The sequence below is a fragment of the Toxorhynchites rutilus genome, chromosome 1 (assembly GCF_029784135.1).
Source record: "Toxorhynchites rutilus septentrionalis strain SRP chromosome 1, ASM2978413v1, whole genome shotgun sequence".
Lineage (NCBI taxonomy): Eukaryota > Metazoa > Arthropoda > Insecta > Diptera > Culicidae > Toxorhynchites > Toxorhynchites rutilus.
In genome coordinates, this window is record NC_073744.1 from 19903505 (window position 1) to 19920242 (window position 16738).

A 16738-nucleotide genomic window follows, 5' to 3' on the forward strand; every position below is an offset into this window, starting at 1 on the left:
CTTCTTCTTTTCTTTGTTCACGGAGACTTTAAATTATTCTCCTTCGTTGCTTGCCAATAAGTTGCTCGTTATTGACGGCATGGGTTGGGAAGCTCACAAATGAGCAGAACAAATATATAGGAGAATGGAAATGCTTCTAGTTTTCATCAATTTAAACCGTTTACACATCAGGTGTTTATAAAATACAGCATAACAAAAAAATCTTTTCCCGATTCGTTTGGTATGTAAATCGTTAAAGTCTGTTCGCGGCAAAAGTAGTTAATAATGTTAACTTTATTTCGTAGAAACGTGACCTGTTTTTTGATTTGGAACCCTTAAAGAAAGATGTAGTTCCACGTCAGAACGTTCATTCATCAGACTCAAGTACCTATGATCTAACGTTTACAGAGTCAAATTTCGCCTTAAAATAAAACTTATTCTCTATATACAGGTCGGACACGATTATCAGAGGTATTTTTTTTTCATTCCGAATAATCGAATCATGAAAACATGAAAAAAATAAAATCTCCTGGTAAACGTAAACTAACTATGATTTATTTGTATCTGGCGCCCCCTGGGAGGAATGTTTTGAAAAACAAAAAAAAATCATCGCCTTGTTACAGCCGATGGACCAAAATATTATTGAAATGGTCGAGTAGCAAAAGCTCATGCGTGAGCTTCTTGGACGTCAAGGAGAGTTCGATGACATGGTTAAGGGAATCAACATTAAGGATGCTATGTTTCGGGTAGTGGAGGCTTGGGACGAGGTACCGGCTGATTCCATTGTGAAGTCATGGAAAATGCCTGTATCCCGTTGTCGGCTGTAAGAGAACGTATATTTTTGATTCAGCAGATATTGATGGACCAAGACAATACCGTGCACGACGAGGATGTGGAGTTTGAGGCTCGGAACGACGATGACATAGTCAACATTGTTTTGCATCCAAACCCATCTTTCACTGATGATAAACATTTAATTTATCATCGCGTGTTAATTGTGGGAACAGTGAAGTGCGCTCAACAATTCCCACCAGCTGGAGTGAATAGCTTCTCACAGCAGATACTGGTGAAGGTCTATAGAGAGACACTTTTGATCGCCGAATCATCGCCATTTCCACCGCCGACGTAGGTGCGCTCGCTCACCAATACACCTACAGCAGTGTAACAATAGACGCCAACACGTGATCAACTGGACGGTGCAGAACGGATCGAATATTATCTGCGCGGGGTGCGCATTTAGGTGAATACGCATAAAAATACATTTAGAGCAAATATATATAAATATTATATTTTATTTTATTTTTTTCTTGAAATAGTATAATTTTTTATTTTATTATTGTGAAATATTTAAAAAAAATAGAATTTAAGTGCCATTTACAATGGCAGAAGGTGGGGGGTCTCCGAATATGGAGATCTCAGACAATGAAACCAATGAATCCCCCCCATCAGGTAAAAAAGGGAAAACACTTAAACCACTGGGTCGAATTCTTCTGAATCTATAAATATGGCATATGACCTCACAAGACACATTGACTGGAAAAAATATGCGGACGCGATTGCTCTAGCCATCAATTCCAGAGATGGTTTACCTCCATTGGAGGAGTATAACTTCCTTTCTCGTTTGATCTATGACAGCGCAGTTCGCGCTCAAACGAAACCCATCCCAGGTTCCACCATTTGCCGAAGGCCTCCCAATCTATGGTGGGATAGCCAATGTTCCAAGCTTTATATAGAAAAATCGAATGCATTCAAAGCTTTTCGGAAACGTGGAACTCCTGAAAATTTTCAAACGTATTTAGCCCTTGAGAATCAGTTCAAAAATTTGATCAAAGGGAAAAAACGTGCTTATTGGCGAAATTTCGTGGGAGGTTTGTCACGAGAAACGTCAATGAAAAAATTATGGAAAGTGACTCGAAACATGAGAAATCGCTCTTCAACGAATGAAAGCGAAGAATATTCACATCGATGGATTTTTAATTTTGCACGGAAGGTTTGTCCCGATTCCGCTCCCGTGCAGAAAATTGTTCGAGATATACCACAAGATAGGTGCGATCTTGATTCCGAGTTTTCGATGGTAGAATTCTCTCTTGCTCTCCTTTCATGTAACAATTCTGCTCTGGGATCGGATAGAATTAAGTTCAACTTGCTGAAAAACCTCCCTGATGTGGCGAAACATCGCTTGTTGAATTTATTCAATCGGTTTTTGGAACATAATATTGTTCCAGATGATTGGAGACAAGTACGAGTTATAGCTATTCAAAAACCCGGAAAACCCGCGTCCGACTTCAATTCGTACCGCCCAATAGCAATGTTGTCTTGTGTACGGAAATTGTTGGAGAAAATGATCTTGTTTCGCCTTGATCGATGGGTTGAAACGAATGGCCTACTCTCAGATACACAATATGGGTTCCGCAGGGGCAAGGGGACGAATGATTGTCTTGCGTTGCTTTCTTCAGAAATTCAAATGGCTTACGCCGAAAAAAAACAAATGGCTTCAGTATTCTTGGACATAAAGGGGGCCTTTGATTCTGTTTCAATAGAGGTTTTGTCAGACAAATTACACTCTCGGGGACTGCCGCCTCTATTGAATAATACGTTATATAACTTGCTTTGTGAGAAACATTTGAACTTTTCTCATGGAGATTCGACAGTAAGCCGGGTCTCCTACATGGGACTCCCCCAGGGCTCATGTTTAAGCCCCCTTTTGTACAACTTCTATGTAAGCGACATTGACAATTGTCTTACACAAAATTGCAGCCTAAGACAACTTGCAGATGATGGAGTGGTGTCTGTCGTAGGATCAAACGAATCCGACCTGCAAGAACCCTTACAAGATACTTTGAACAATTTTTCAACCTGGGCCATTGGGCTAGGGATCGAATTCTCCACGGAGAAAACAGAGATGGTGGTTTTTTCTAGGAAGCATAGACCAGCAAAACTAAAGCTTCAACTTTTGGGTAAACCGATCACTCATGCTATGTCATTCAAGTATCTTGGGGTCTGGTTCGACTCCAAATGTACTTGGGGGGCCCATATTGGGTATCTGAGTAAAAAATGCCAACAAAGAATAAACTTTCTCCGTACAATTACCGGCACATGGTGGGGAGCCCACCCCGAAGATCTTATAATGTTGTATCGAACAACTATTCTCTCAGTGATGGAGTATGGCAGTTTCTGTTTTCAATCAGCTGCCAAAACACACCTCATTAAACTCGAGCGAATTCAGTATCTTTGTCTCCGTATTGCGTTGGGATGTATGCCCTCAACGCATACCATGAGTCTCGAGGTTTTGGCAGGCGTACTCCCACTAAAAGATCGCTTCAATTTATATCTCTTCGGTTTCTCATCCGGTGTAAGGTTATGAACCCATTGGTGATCGGACATTTTGAGCAACTGATCGAGCTAAATTTTCACTCTGGATTCATGAGTTCATATCATGAATTCATCTCCATGCAGGTTGTTCCTTCTTCGTATATTCCCAACCGTGTTTGTTTTCCTGACTACATCAATTCCTCTGTACATTTTGATCTGTTCATGAAGGAGAAAATCCATGGAATTCCAGATTATCTTCTATCGGGGATCGTTCCTACGATCTTTAATGCAAAGTATGGGCGTATCAATTGCGATAATATGTACTTTACTGATGGGTCCTCTATGAATGAGTCCACAGGATTTGGAGTGTTCAACGTATTTTTTAGCACCTCACACAGTCTTCAGTATCCTTGCTCAGTGTATATTGCTGAATTGGCAGCAATACACTGGGCGCTGGACAGCGTCGCCTCACGACCTGTTGAACACTATTACATTGTAACGGATAGTCTGAGCTCTGTCGAAGCTATCCGTTCAGTGAGGCCGGAAAAGCACTCGCCGTACTTCCTTGAGAGAATACGAGAAATTTTGAGTGCTTTAACCAGACGCTGTTATGTCATTACCTTTGTCTGGGTCCCTTCACATTGCTCAATTCCGGGTAATGAGAGGGCTGACTCATTAGCAAAGGTAGGTGCAATTGAAGGCGAAATTTATCAGCGTCAAATCGCCTTCAATGAATTTTATTCTTTAGTCCGTAAAAATACCATCGCTAATTGGCAACGCAAATGGAACGAAGATGAATTGGGCCGGTGGTTCCACTCAATTATCCCTAAGGTTAGCTTCAAACCATGGTTCAAAAGTCTGGACTTGAGTCGAGACTTTATTCGCACCTTCTCCCGACTCATGTCCAACCACTGTTCGTTAGACGCGCTACTCTTTCGTATTAATCTTGCCGACAGCAATCTTTGTGTTTGTGGCCACGGTTACCACGACATCGAGCACGTTGTTTGGTCGTGCGAGTTGTATCTTGTCGCCAGATCGAATTTAGAAAACTCCCTCAGTGCTAGAGGAAGACAGCCCAATGTGCCGGTGAGAGATGTGTTGGCTCGGTTAGACCTTGATTACATGTCCCAAATCTATATTTTCCTTAAAGCTATCGATGTTCGTGTGTGATTATCCTTATATCCTTATATCCTTTGCGTGCAATTGGTCCCCTTGCTACAAACAGTAGAATAAGTTGAAATGTAAATACACAATAGATATACGAATAGATTTAAGAATTGAGTGTGTGAGATTATCATTATTGTAACAATTTCCTTATATCCCATCCTTTTCCTGAACAAATATGTCACCCTACTAAACTCGAGTAGGACGCGAGTAATCGGTTTTCTACCTTACTTACCTTAGATTTAGAAAATATTTATGTATAGTAATAAAAATATAATTAAGAATTCGGCTCCTTTAAACTTATGTAACTGAGCCTGTAAAAATAAACGAATTTAATAAAAAAAAAAAAACATTTAATTTCGACCACCGAGGGAGTGCATGCTTCATCATTTATGGAACCACATCAGGTTTATGAAGATGAAGAGTTCGAAAATTGTGCTTCATATAAAAAAGCCTTATGTGGAACCCAGAACGTTATTACTTGGGCTGAGGAAAACGGTTTGCCATTGGAAAACAATTACTGCTGCGAAAATATCAGAAATATTTCAGAGACAATCATTCATTCCCAAAATGTTAGCTTTTAATTATATTATGAGCATTTTATGAACAATGGAGAGTCAATGGATGTATGAGAACAATATGACTTTAAAATTTTTGAAAGGGACTTCCTACAAAATGTTGATTCCCGCTAAAGAATACCCTATGCAAAATTTTAGCTCAATCTAACTTTATTTAGTACACCAAAGTTCATTTTTAGCACATGTGTTGGCATCCCGATTTATTACATTAAATGAGCTGATAAAAAACAGAAAATGCTCTACTCCCCAATACGTGTTTTGGCATCCCGATTTATTACATTAAATGAGCTGAAAAAAAACAGAAAATGCTCTACTCCCCAATACGTGTACCTCACATCCACGTTTTCATACTAAGCGCACGTTCATGGGTCCAATCGCAGAGCTTTTCATTGATTGATCTCCTAATCTACCCTTTAAAATTATTTTTTACTATAAAATTTCAGTACTTCTACCAAAACTCGACATTATAATATCAGATTATTTTCAGACACAATTTTCGTGCAAGATTTTTCATCCACTTGCAAAAAACATGTTTCTCCGTTACATAGAATAAATGTTTGTTACAGAAACTATGATAGAATGAAGACAACCCCAAATAGGACAATTCCTTTCTCGAGTTTTGCTCTTATCAACAAATTCCGCGATCCATTTTTATTAATATTGATAGAAGACGATATAGGAGTGCGGTTTATCACATTAAAATCCATTTCCACTTTCGAACGAAGATCAATTTAGTCATGCCCGCTACAGAGCCGATACAGTCCCGACGAGGCCATCCTTGTTTTTGATTGACTATGAATATCCTCATTCAGAGAAATCCAGAAAATTTCCTTTGCGAAAAATTCCTAGACCGGCACTTAAAAATCTTTCAATTTAATATCCGTGGCATGCGCGCCACGCTCAAACTTTTGTAGACTACTTTCAACTTTTTTCAACTAATACAACTATAAAAATGAAAATCTCTATTCAAATGTAAAACGACCTGATTCAAATCATTAGCTGCAATGAATAACACAGTATCATCTGCAAAAAGGTTAATATCACAAAATCGTGAAACTCGTCGCATGTCATTGATGTACACAATAAATAACAGTTTCGTGTCCCCCTAGACCTTCGCATGCCAAATTTGGCTCCATTTGCTTGGTTAGTTTTCGAGTTATGCATAAATTTGTTTTTCATTTGTATGGCAGCTCCCCCTTAGAGGGGTGTGGGGGGGGGTCTGTGGTGGAGTATCTAACTACCATAGAAACATTTATTGCACCCTTAAACCTCCACATGCCAAATTCCGTTTCATTTGCTTAATTAATTCTTGAGTAATGCAGAAATTTGTGTTTCATTTGTATGGCCGCTCCCCCTTAGTGAGGAGGAGGGGTCTCGAACTCTCATAAGAACCTTCTCCGACCCCAAAAATCCCCTACATACCAATTTTCATGTCGATCGGTTCAGTAGTTTCCGAGTCCATAAGAATCAGGCAGACAGACAGAAATCCATTTCATATCAGGTACACCGGGCTGGTTGAAACGATTTTTTCGAAGTTCAACTTGAAAGTTATCTTAAAAAATGATGTTTTTCGATAAAAAATAGTGATTCACACTGGATTTTTCGAAAAATAACAATTGTGAAAATGTTTAGTTTTCATATTCATTGTTCCAACTTGCCGTAAAGCCGGTTAAGTTGAAACGCGAAACTATCATAAATTTAATGTGCGATTTTGCTTCTCGAACTATCTACAACTGTTTTGTGAAATACTAAATTGGAAGAACATATATACATTTGGAAAAAGGGTTTTGGTACACATGAGATGTAGGGGAGTAGTCTAATACACACAAAATGGACACTACATACTAGGTATTAATATACGAAACAATAACATCAAGAATACTATTTCAGACGCTTTAACGTCAGGGTAGAGCCACTCAAAACGGCGACTAATGAGGTTTATGGGATCATTCAAATATTCAAATATTACGTAACGCACTCAAAAAGGGAAGAGGAAATGGCTTGTGGAAACTTGTTTATTAATAAATCCAACTAAATCTAAATAATTTTATGCAAATGACCATTTGTTACATGTTATGTAGAGAAGAGGGAGTCTAAAATAGTAAAAAAATGCGTTACGTAATATTTGAACGAGCCCTAGCTGCAAAATTAACAAATTTTACTTGTATCATGTCTGTGTATTCATAAATTATGTAGAACATACTGAGGAACGAAATATGAATGATTCATATTTTTTATATTTATCATCATTCATTCATACAGCAATCATCAACAAATAACGTCCGGCATCTGCAGCCATGTTTAAAAAATAGTCGATTTTCACTGGTTTCAATTTGAAAAAAAAACATGGGGGGAGTTCAAATGCTCAGAGCTATACGGAAGAAGATTTTTCAGTTTAGTTTTCAAAACCACTACACTTGATTATCCCTATTTGATTACCTGACGTGCAAGTTTGGCGACATTTTTCAAAAAATCAGTGTTTTCGGGCCGATTGAGTCTGCGCGCAAAAATGTTTGCCTTGATTTCACGGAACAAGGAAAAGTAAACAAAGGCGCGGATTGCGTTAAAGCATTCCAAGATTCTGGTAATGGCTGTCATATGGTGGGTTGAAAAATAATGTTTACTTTATATATATTTTTGTCACGTCAATCGATCATTCCTAGTAAAAGTTATGGTTTCCGTTTTAACTTACCCCGATGTACCTTATACAGGGTTTTCCAACTTTAAATTCCGAAAGTAAATTGAAATAAAACACACTTAGAACTCGAATTTCGATGAAACTTTTATTTCAAATTAAAGTTTGGTTTATGCCATTATGTGTGAAATACAACATCATTCAAATGTCCACCTAGGGCTTCCTCGCACACCTTGATCCGGAACAGGTAATTTTCGATGACTTTTCGGCACGAATGTTGTCTTTCGAATGTTCAAGAGTTTGCGGAGAGTTGGCATAGACACGGTCTTTCGCATAACCCCACAAAAAAAAGTCTAGCGGGTTCAAATCGCATGATCTGGACGGCCAATTGGCATCACCAAAACGCGAAATTATGCGTCCCTCAAATTGCGTTCGCAATATGGCCATGTTCGGTCGTGTTGTGTGGCACGTGGCGCCGTCCTGCTGAAACCACATGTCATCCGTATCCATATCTTCAATTTGTGGCAAAAAAAATCGGTTAACATGCGGCCATAGCACTCACCATTCACAGTTACCGTCTCATTTTCAAAGAAATACGGCCCGATGACTCCACCAGACCATAATGCGCACCAAACAGTGACTTTTGGCGGATGCAATGGCCTCTCAACAATCACTTGTGGATTTTCTGAGCCCCATAAACGGAAATTTTGGGTGTTCACATATCCACCGAGCTCGAAATGTGTCTCATCGCTGAAGAAAATTTGATGCGAAAATTCAGCATTTTGCTGCTGTTGTTCGTTCACCCAATCGACGTATGCCCGACGCATTCCATTGTCACATGGTCACGCTCTAATTTTTGTACCAGTTGGACTTTATATGGATGTAGGTGCAAGTCCAAATGCAAAATTCGCCACAATGATGTGTTTGACAAGCCCAATTGCTGAGCACGCCGTGGAATCGAAACATTCGGGTCATCCTCCACACTGGCAGCAACAGCAGCAATATTTTCGGCCGAACGCACATTACGATGATGCACAGGTTTCACAATATCCGCTACGGATCCAGTTTGTCCGAATTTACGCACTACATTAGCGATTGTGTGCTCTGTAGACCGTCCATGACGACCAAAATCCGTCCGTAATGCTCGAAAAACATTTGCCGGTTTTTCATCATTTTTATAGTATAATTCAACAAAATTAACACGTTGTGTGATGCTAAAACGATCCATATTGTAAAATGGCAGACATTCAACTAACGATATGACGCTTTGGTTGAGAGCTATGTCAAACGGTTGTCAGCGCAGGGCTGTATACTTTCGGAAGCCCGAAATGGAAAACCCTGTATAAAAGAAGATTCTTTTATGAAAACCAGTCTGCAGCTGAATACTAGTGTTCGGACGATAAGAGATCGTTTGATTCAGGCAAAACTTACTGCCAAGGTACCATAGAAAGTACCCTTTCTTCGGAAACGTCAGAAAAAGTCCTACTTCAATTGTGGGACTAAATCGTTTAACAGTATAATATCGATATTTTCTCATAATAGTCTCGAGGATCAGAATATGCTATTGTAATAATTCAATGTAGATTCAATTTACTTATATTGTGCAATGCGGTTCTCGCTCACCGATGCATCACAACTTCTAGTTTCAACACGCAATACACCGAACTTGGCTATAACAAAAAATCACGTCTGTATACTTGTGTACGAGAGAGAGAGAGGAGCAGGGTATCCTCTACTTTGCCACAATCCGGTAATGCTCGAAAAGTCGGAAATAAAGAAATTTATTATTGCAACAAAGCAGCTCCACACAATATTCCTTCCAGCCTCTCGAAAGAGTCATACCGTCATAACCAAACATTCGCCGCCAGAAACCAATGAGGAAAAGCTGCCCCATTCAACAAGTTCAGCCGGGCGTATGTTTCATACTTATTTCAAATTGTGGCTGCTTCCGCGATGAAATTTGAATCTATTTTCGTACCTTCTTTTCAACCCCTTCCACGCAGTTTGGGGCATCGGTTGATAAGTGCTCTATCTTCCTGTGGGAACTTTAATACGCGCCAAAAGAATGATGTATCACTTATGATAATATTCCTGTTTTCTTCACGTTCAAATCGATGATAGGCAATCGCAATTCGTCCCTCAGTATGGGGGGAAGATTCTGCACCGGGTCACGTTCCCATGCGGAAACCAACTGCTGCTGTTGCTGTTGATGTACAAATTAAGTCTTTCGATTACCCTTTGTTGTCATATTCACCCCCAATGTGCCGATAACGTTTACCAAGTTCACGTGTTCCGGCGATAAATAAGCAAACCACAGAGTGACCAAGTGGGACGAAGAGGGTTCTACGTACCCTCGTACGTATGCTAAAGCATATTAGGGCACATTACAGCAAATTAACGTTCTATCTTTTTGCGGGCATTATCAATGGCCGGAAGCTCATCACATGTTACTAAAATATTGTCACGCAAAAGCACAAGCAATTTTGATTGTTACTATCAGTGGAATTCAAGTAAAGTGTCACGAGGTATCATAAACAAAAATCAAATTATGTACACACTCGATTGAGAAATCCATTTCGCGTAACAAGAACTAGTCCACAAAAATCGAACTATAAATATCGAAACATCGACAGTTGCAATATTCCAAGGTTCGGTTCGTTCTCAATACAATCAGCCGTTATGCAAGGATAGATGCTGTTGCTGGTGGTTTTCCTTCTATTGTTGGCAATGCTCAAGCTGCGAGACACCCGAAAGACAGATACTTCCGCCAGCTATGAACTATCTCTTCGATGCGTCGAGGTGATTGGATTCACCTTGCATCAACCCAAGTGCAGCGTTCGCTTGGAAATGGTGCACTGTTTTTAATTTCCCCAACGATTTTCTTCTCACAAGGCGTGATGTTCTGGAATCGATATTATAGGTAACCAAGTTCGATGATAATTATTAGATGTGCAAATAAAAACCCGCCGTCTGAAAAAGGTTGTGATAGTAGTAATATTTTTGAGGCTCAAAATTTATCACCATTTATCATGATTAAGAACTTTCTTCGGTGTAAGATATTTTTTTGCGAGAAGCGTCGTTTGTTGGAAGATATACGTTGCGTGTCTTATTAGAAGAAATACCGGCTGAACCTAGGTTGAGCTCGATTTGAAGTCGAGAAACGTCGATCGACGTTTAATTGTAAAACCGGTGGATGAATTTGTATCGTATTTTCGCGAAAAAATAGAAAAAAACACTTGCTCATGATTACATTAAAACTTGACAGTCCAAATCTTTTAACAATATAACGATGGTACTAACGTTCCCAGTGGATCTTTTTAATTTCTATGAAAAACAAGCTGACCCGGCAAACGTTGTTCTGCAATAAAAATTATTTGTAGGAAATACGTTGGTTATTAAATAAAAAATAACTAATGTATTGTAAGTACGTGTGTTACATGTTTTAAAGATCTACACATACGTGAAACGTTTGTGACTCTTGCGTTCATACTTGTGTTTGACATACTGAGGAATAAAGTGATTATTACCGATAAATATACAAAAAAACACAAACCATTCCTTTTATTAGTTCGATGTATTTCATTAACGAATCTGCCATGTTTGTTCTCTTGAACACATAGCAGACCCAAATTGTCTTTATAATTTTTGTTTTGAAAGCGTATTTATTTCATTCGAAAATTCATAACAATTTACGCTTCACATAAAAGGGACACGAAGCTCAATGCCGTCTATATCGCATTGCGTTTCAAGGTTGCCTAATTTGCACAATCCGTCGAAGTCGAACGGATGACAGAATGCGATATTGCAATCGATTCGGGTAATTTTGACCCGATCGGATTTCAGAATACGAGTGAGTACAGGGTGTGTCACATCAAATTGCATCACGGAAAAAACGCTGTAGTAATTCGCCCAGTAGACCGATCCTTTTGAAAATTTTAGACAGTAAAATAAAAACTATTAAACAACTTTTGGCATTTTCTTTTTATTCATACTTCGAGCCCAAGCCCGTATGCTCGCACCTTCCTCTTTACCCCGTCCATAAGGTTCTGTACAACGTCAGGTTGTAGTTTTTTTTGAACAGAAATCCATTTTCTCTTGAAGTCCGCCTCCGATTTGACAACTTTTGGGTTCTTCCGGAGGGCCTGCTTCATAATCGCCCAATATTTCTCTATTGGGCGAAGCTCCGGGGCGTTGGGCGGGTTCATTTCCTTTGGCACGAAGGTGACCCCGTTGGCTTCGTACCACTCCAACACGTCCTTTGAATAGTGGCACGAAGCGAGATCCGGCCAGAAGATCGTCGGGCCCTCGTGCTGCTTCAATAGTGGTAGTAAGCGCTTCTGTAGGCACTCCTTAAGGTAAACCTGCCCGTTTACCGTGCCGGTCATCACGAAGGGGGCGTTCCGCTTTCCGCAAGAGCAGATCGCTTGCCACACCATGTACTTTTTGGCAAACTTGGATAGTTTCTGCTTGCGAATCTCCTCCGGAACGCTGAATTTGTCCTCTGCGGAGAAGAACAACAGGCCCGGCAGCTGACGAAAGTCCGCTTTGACGTAGGTTTCGTCGTCCATTGCCAGGCAATGCGGCTTCGTCAGCATTTCGGTGTACAGCTTCCGGGCTCGCGTCTTCCCCACCATGTTTTGCCTTTCGTCGCGGTTAGGAGCCTTCTGAACCTTGTATGTACGCAGGCCCTCCCGCTGCTTGGTCCGCTGGACGAATGAACTTGACAAATTCAGCTTATTGGCGACATTCCGGACCGAACTTCTCGGATCACGTCTAAACTGCTTAACTACGCGCTTGTGATCTTTTTCACTGACGGAGCATCCATTTTTGCCATTCTTCACCTTCCGGTCGATGGTTAGGTTCTCGAAGTATCGTTTTAGTACTCTGCTGACCGAGGATTGGACGATTCCCAGCATCTTACCGATGTCCCGATGTGACAACTCCGGATTCTCGAAATGCGTGCACAGGATTAATTCACGACGCTCTTTTTCGTTCGACGACATTTTTCCAAATTTACGAAAAATTGACAGTGAAGCATGGCCAACGTGATCTATACACTCTTATCTGATTATAAGCGAAAGCTGAAGATATAATTCCTAAAAATTAAATTTCTACAGAGTTTTTTCCGTGATGCAATTTGATGTGACACACCCTTTAGTTGATCAATAGACGTATCTGGAATTTTTGAGGAAATTACACCATCGATTTCCTTAAGGCATATTATGTCGACTATGCAAATTAAAAATGCGCATATGCGCATATGAATTCTCGCTTTTGTTATTCAACCAAATACATTCAGCAAGGTGTGGAACCCAATACGTGTAATGTTGCAATGAAGCTCATTCTTCATTTCATTCATTGTTTTGTTTGAACACATGTGCTGTAATATCATGACAAGGCACGCGTTCAAGCCTGACAATAGCAAAGGCTGTGACGGTGTTGCCCATGTTAGCGTTTCGCAAGTGAGTGTATTTTTCCTCACACCGCTTCTGATTGTCTAGAATCACAGTTTTTCGATCTCTACCTCTTTATCGTTCGCAAGTAATTCTACGTTGAGATGGTGAACGTTAGGAACATTAGGAACGTTAGTACCATTGAAGAAGGAGAACGTCGTTTGAATGGTGTATATCAACGATTATTGTTTCTTCTTCGAATCACAATTTCTCGCGTCACTGTGCAGTCGCCTACTATGACTCCAGCAATGCTCTCAACAGCATACGCATTGAATGTATACACGTGTTCTCCAGTCGATGTTTCATTAAGATTGATGACAATAACGTGATTGTCACCTTGCAATCCGAGCATGTATGATATGTAGAATTTTAATAGTCATTATGTTTATTCAAAAATTCTTTCAGCTCGCCGGGAACACGCATGGGTTTAGAATTGAGGTTATTGGCGCATATGTGAATGAAAGTTCGATGAAGCGAACTTAGCGCCCTTTGTCATTTAACAACGTAAATAAATTCGTTCTCTTAGAAAACCGAACGACGAGTCAAAAATTTGTATATTGTTTGTACCAAAATACTAAAACCGCGATTAAAAATATGGGGGTATGGGGGTTTGAATTTGTGGTTATATGTATTGTTGAGGAAAAATCAGTTTTTTCTGCATAGAGGCACTCTAATCGGTATTTAATATTTAGTTATCGGTATCCTAGCGGTATCGTATATAGTTTACAACCTATTCTCATGCTTACGAAGTTTTTTGTGCATAATTTTACCAAAATCGGTCGAGCCGTTTCGGAGGAGTTCGGTAACTAACACCGTGACACGAGAGTTTTATATATATAGATGTATTAAGAAGGGACCCCTGTCTGGAAGGTCGAAAAATAATGAAATTTCGTGATTTCTTTTTCCAGATGGCGACCATTTTTACTAAAAATGAGTTATTTTTCATGACACACAGTTTAGAAGCTCATAAAAAATCGAAAAATGAAACATCAAAAGCGGCTATGTAAGGATTCAGATAATTTATTTTTACATGCTGATAAAAAAAACTCAGCCAAATCGATCGAGTAGATCCTGAGATATCGATACCACCAGCTGAAAAACATGGTTCCGAGAAAAACGCGTTCAAAAATTGTCCCGTGCCATGGCACGCCATTTTTGTTCGGCACGCACTCAAACAGAGATGCAACCGTTTGAAAATTGAAACTTGGAACTTTCTTAGTTGCACGCTGATATAATTTGGCACAAATCACTTGATGGTTTTCTTCATTTCCTTCAGAAATATTCCAGGTGATTCAGTTTCGAATGTGCATGACAACTATATCCATGGTCACAAGACCGCAATGAGCATTGCAATTATTTTTTGGACGGGTTATTCAGAACAGATGTCAATATGGCACGTGACAAACACCTAATTGTCCATCACGTTGCAATCAGCCCACGTGTATGACAGAGAACCCACAATTTGTGAAAGATGAGTTAATTATGATTGATTAGAATGAATTAACTTTTTGCTGCGCATTGACAATGCTGTTGCCAATTACGTTATTATGAGATTGTTATACAATTTCTTTTCTTAAGTTCGATAGTTCTCTTGATCGTTCATTAAACTGGCTGTTACAATTAGGTTGGAGAAAAAGTAACCCATTGTTTTCCCGGTAGATGTCTTTAGTGATCAATATCTCGCGTAATATCGACCATGCAATTTAAAGTTTAGGCTCGTTGTAAAGGTGACATTTCACACCTAAAAAAAATTGTTGCTATTTTTTGATTGTTCCATTCAGTTGTGCGTTACAGGGTGTTAACTGTGGAAGAAAACAAAGAGAAATTTCGGCTTGTTTTACACTTTTTTCTTTTATAAAGGCGAAAATGCAATTTTTAAAAATCCTTTTCTAGTGTTTTAGTACACTAAATTAAGATCTCTACAGTCAACAAATGGACGGTTCGAAGCTAGCGATTGACCAGAAGCGTTCAGAATTGGCCAACAGAAAAGGTATGGAAATTCACAAACATATACAAAAAAACGGAACGTCAAATGTGTTGCGAAACCCGAGCAAAGAATCGTCCGATTTGAGCCGTCTTTATTTTGTTGTATTCGTCTCTACCCGTAAATCAATGATTTGGTGAGAAAAAAATGATTTTTTCTAAAAACTTTAAGGAAAAGTTCGATTAAAATTATTTCTCAATATATTCTACAATGATCGTTATTAGTCCAATTGGAATTCGGATTGCGGAATTATGCTCGGTGTTCTGTTGGTGTCAAGCGAAAATGGCAATTAAAAAAAAATAGCTTCAAATGTGCGGATAGCTATTTGCGGATTTGATAGGTACGTTTTGACTCGCTGAATATTACACAGATTGATGTCAGCAATTTAACAGGTATTCAATTTATCTTCATTTATTTAAATTAGGTCATTTCACAACATAAAAAGTTTTACGACGCGAAAAGTTAGTGTACATAAAGCTTGGGCTGCTGTCCACTCAAACGTGAGCGCTTCTGAGAATTGTAGAAATGCATATGATTTGGCATCAAGAGCACAACTAGATATTAACAAATGAAGCATTAAATCAATGTCCTTGAAAAACAATAAATTATACATTCCGCCGGAGCGGAAGTTATTCCATGGTTCCAATATACATCGCCTATGGGAAAGTTTATTTTCCTCAGTTAACGTGACGCATAAACAATAGAGTTTTCACCCTTCCGGGAACGAACGCCGAATAGTAGAAATGATCCCTTCTAGGTCTGTTTTGAAAGCATTTAGGGCACACAAGTAGAGAAAAAAGTTGTCTCTCAATCGAAGAAATCGATGAAAGAATATTTCATTGGACAGCAATAATATTTGGTATCCTTTTCGCTTTTCTCTGTTATGCAACACAACACGATAATAAAAAAAATCAAGTAACATGTGAGCTTAAATTATTCGAATTCGCTTAGTTGATAAACTGAGGCACGGAATAATTGGAAAACACTGGCTGTAATTCCTCTGATGACAATCCTTGCGATAGTGATTGTAAACTGAATTAATTTCTTATTTTCGTTTTGCCCATAGTATAATTGGTGATGTAACTTTTCATAATTGACTAAAGCCTTCCTTCGTTCACCTCCTTTTGGCTTTGTTTACAAAAATAATCACTAGCGATTGTGAAACGTAACGCAAGGACGGTTGGATGCAACTATGTTCCATGACTAATTGTTGCTGTTCTCTGTGATTCACATGATTATATTGTCGATCCTATGGATATGCTACTATCAAACATCGGATTTTAATTGGAAATTGAAAATTCGGTGATGAATGCAAGTTTTGTTGCTGACAAAGTTCAACAATTGTTTTCGCGGTGATTAAGACGATTAATGAATAACAATTAAACACCTACTATTCGCGGCGTCAGCCCACGTGCATCCTCGGCGCGGCAAGAAATCCGTTGACTGATAAGCGAGTAAGTAACGGCTGAAACTTCTCGGTTATCCTCCCCGCACGAGAGCACAAACCTCGAGCACCGGTGATGGCCTCGGTGAATCACTAGCGAAGGCAAAGGTTGGTAATTTCGGGACACTGCTGTGTTATCAGCTTTCGTTTCTGTTTTCGTATTTTCAGAAGCTACCGTTGGTGCTGCTG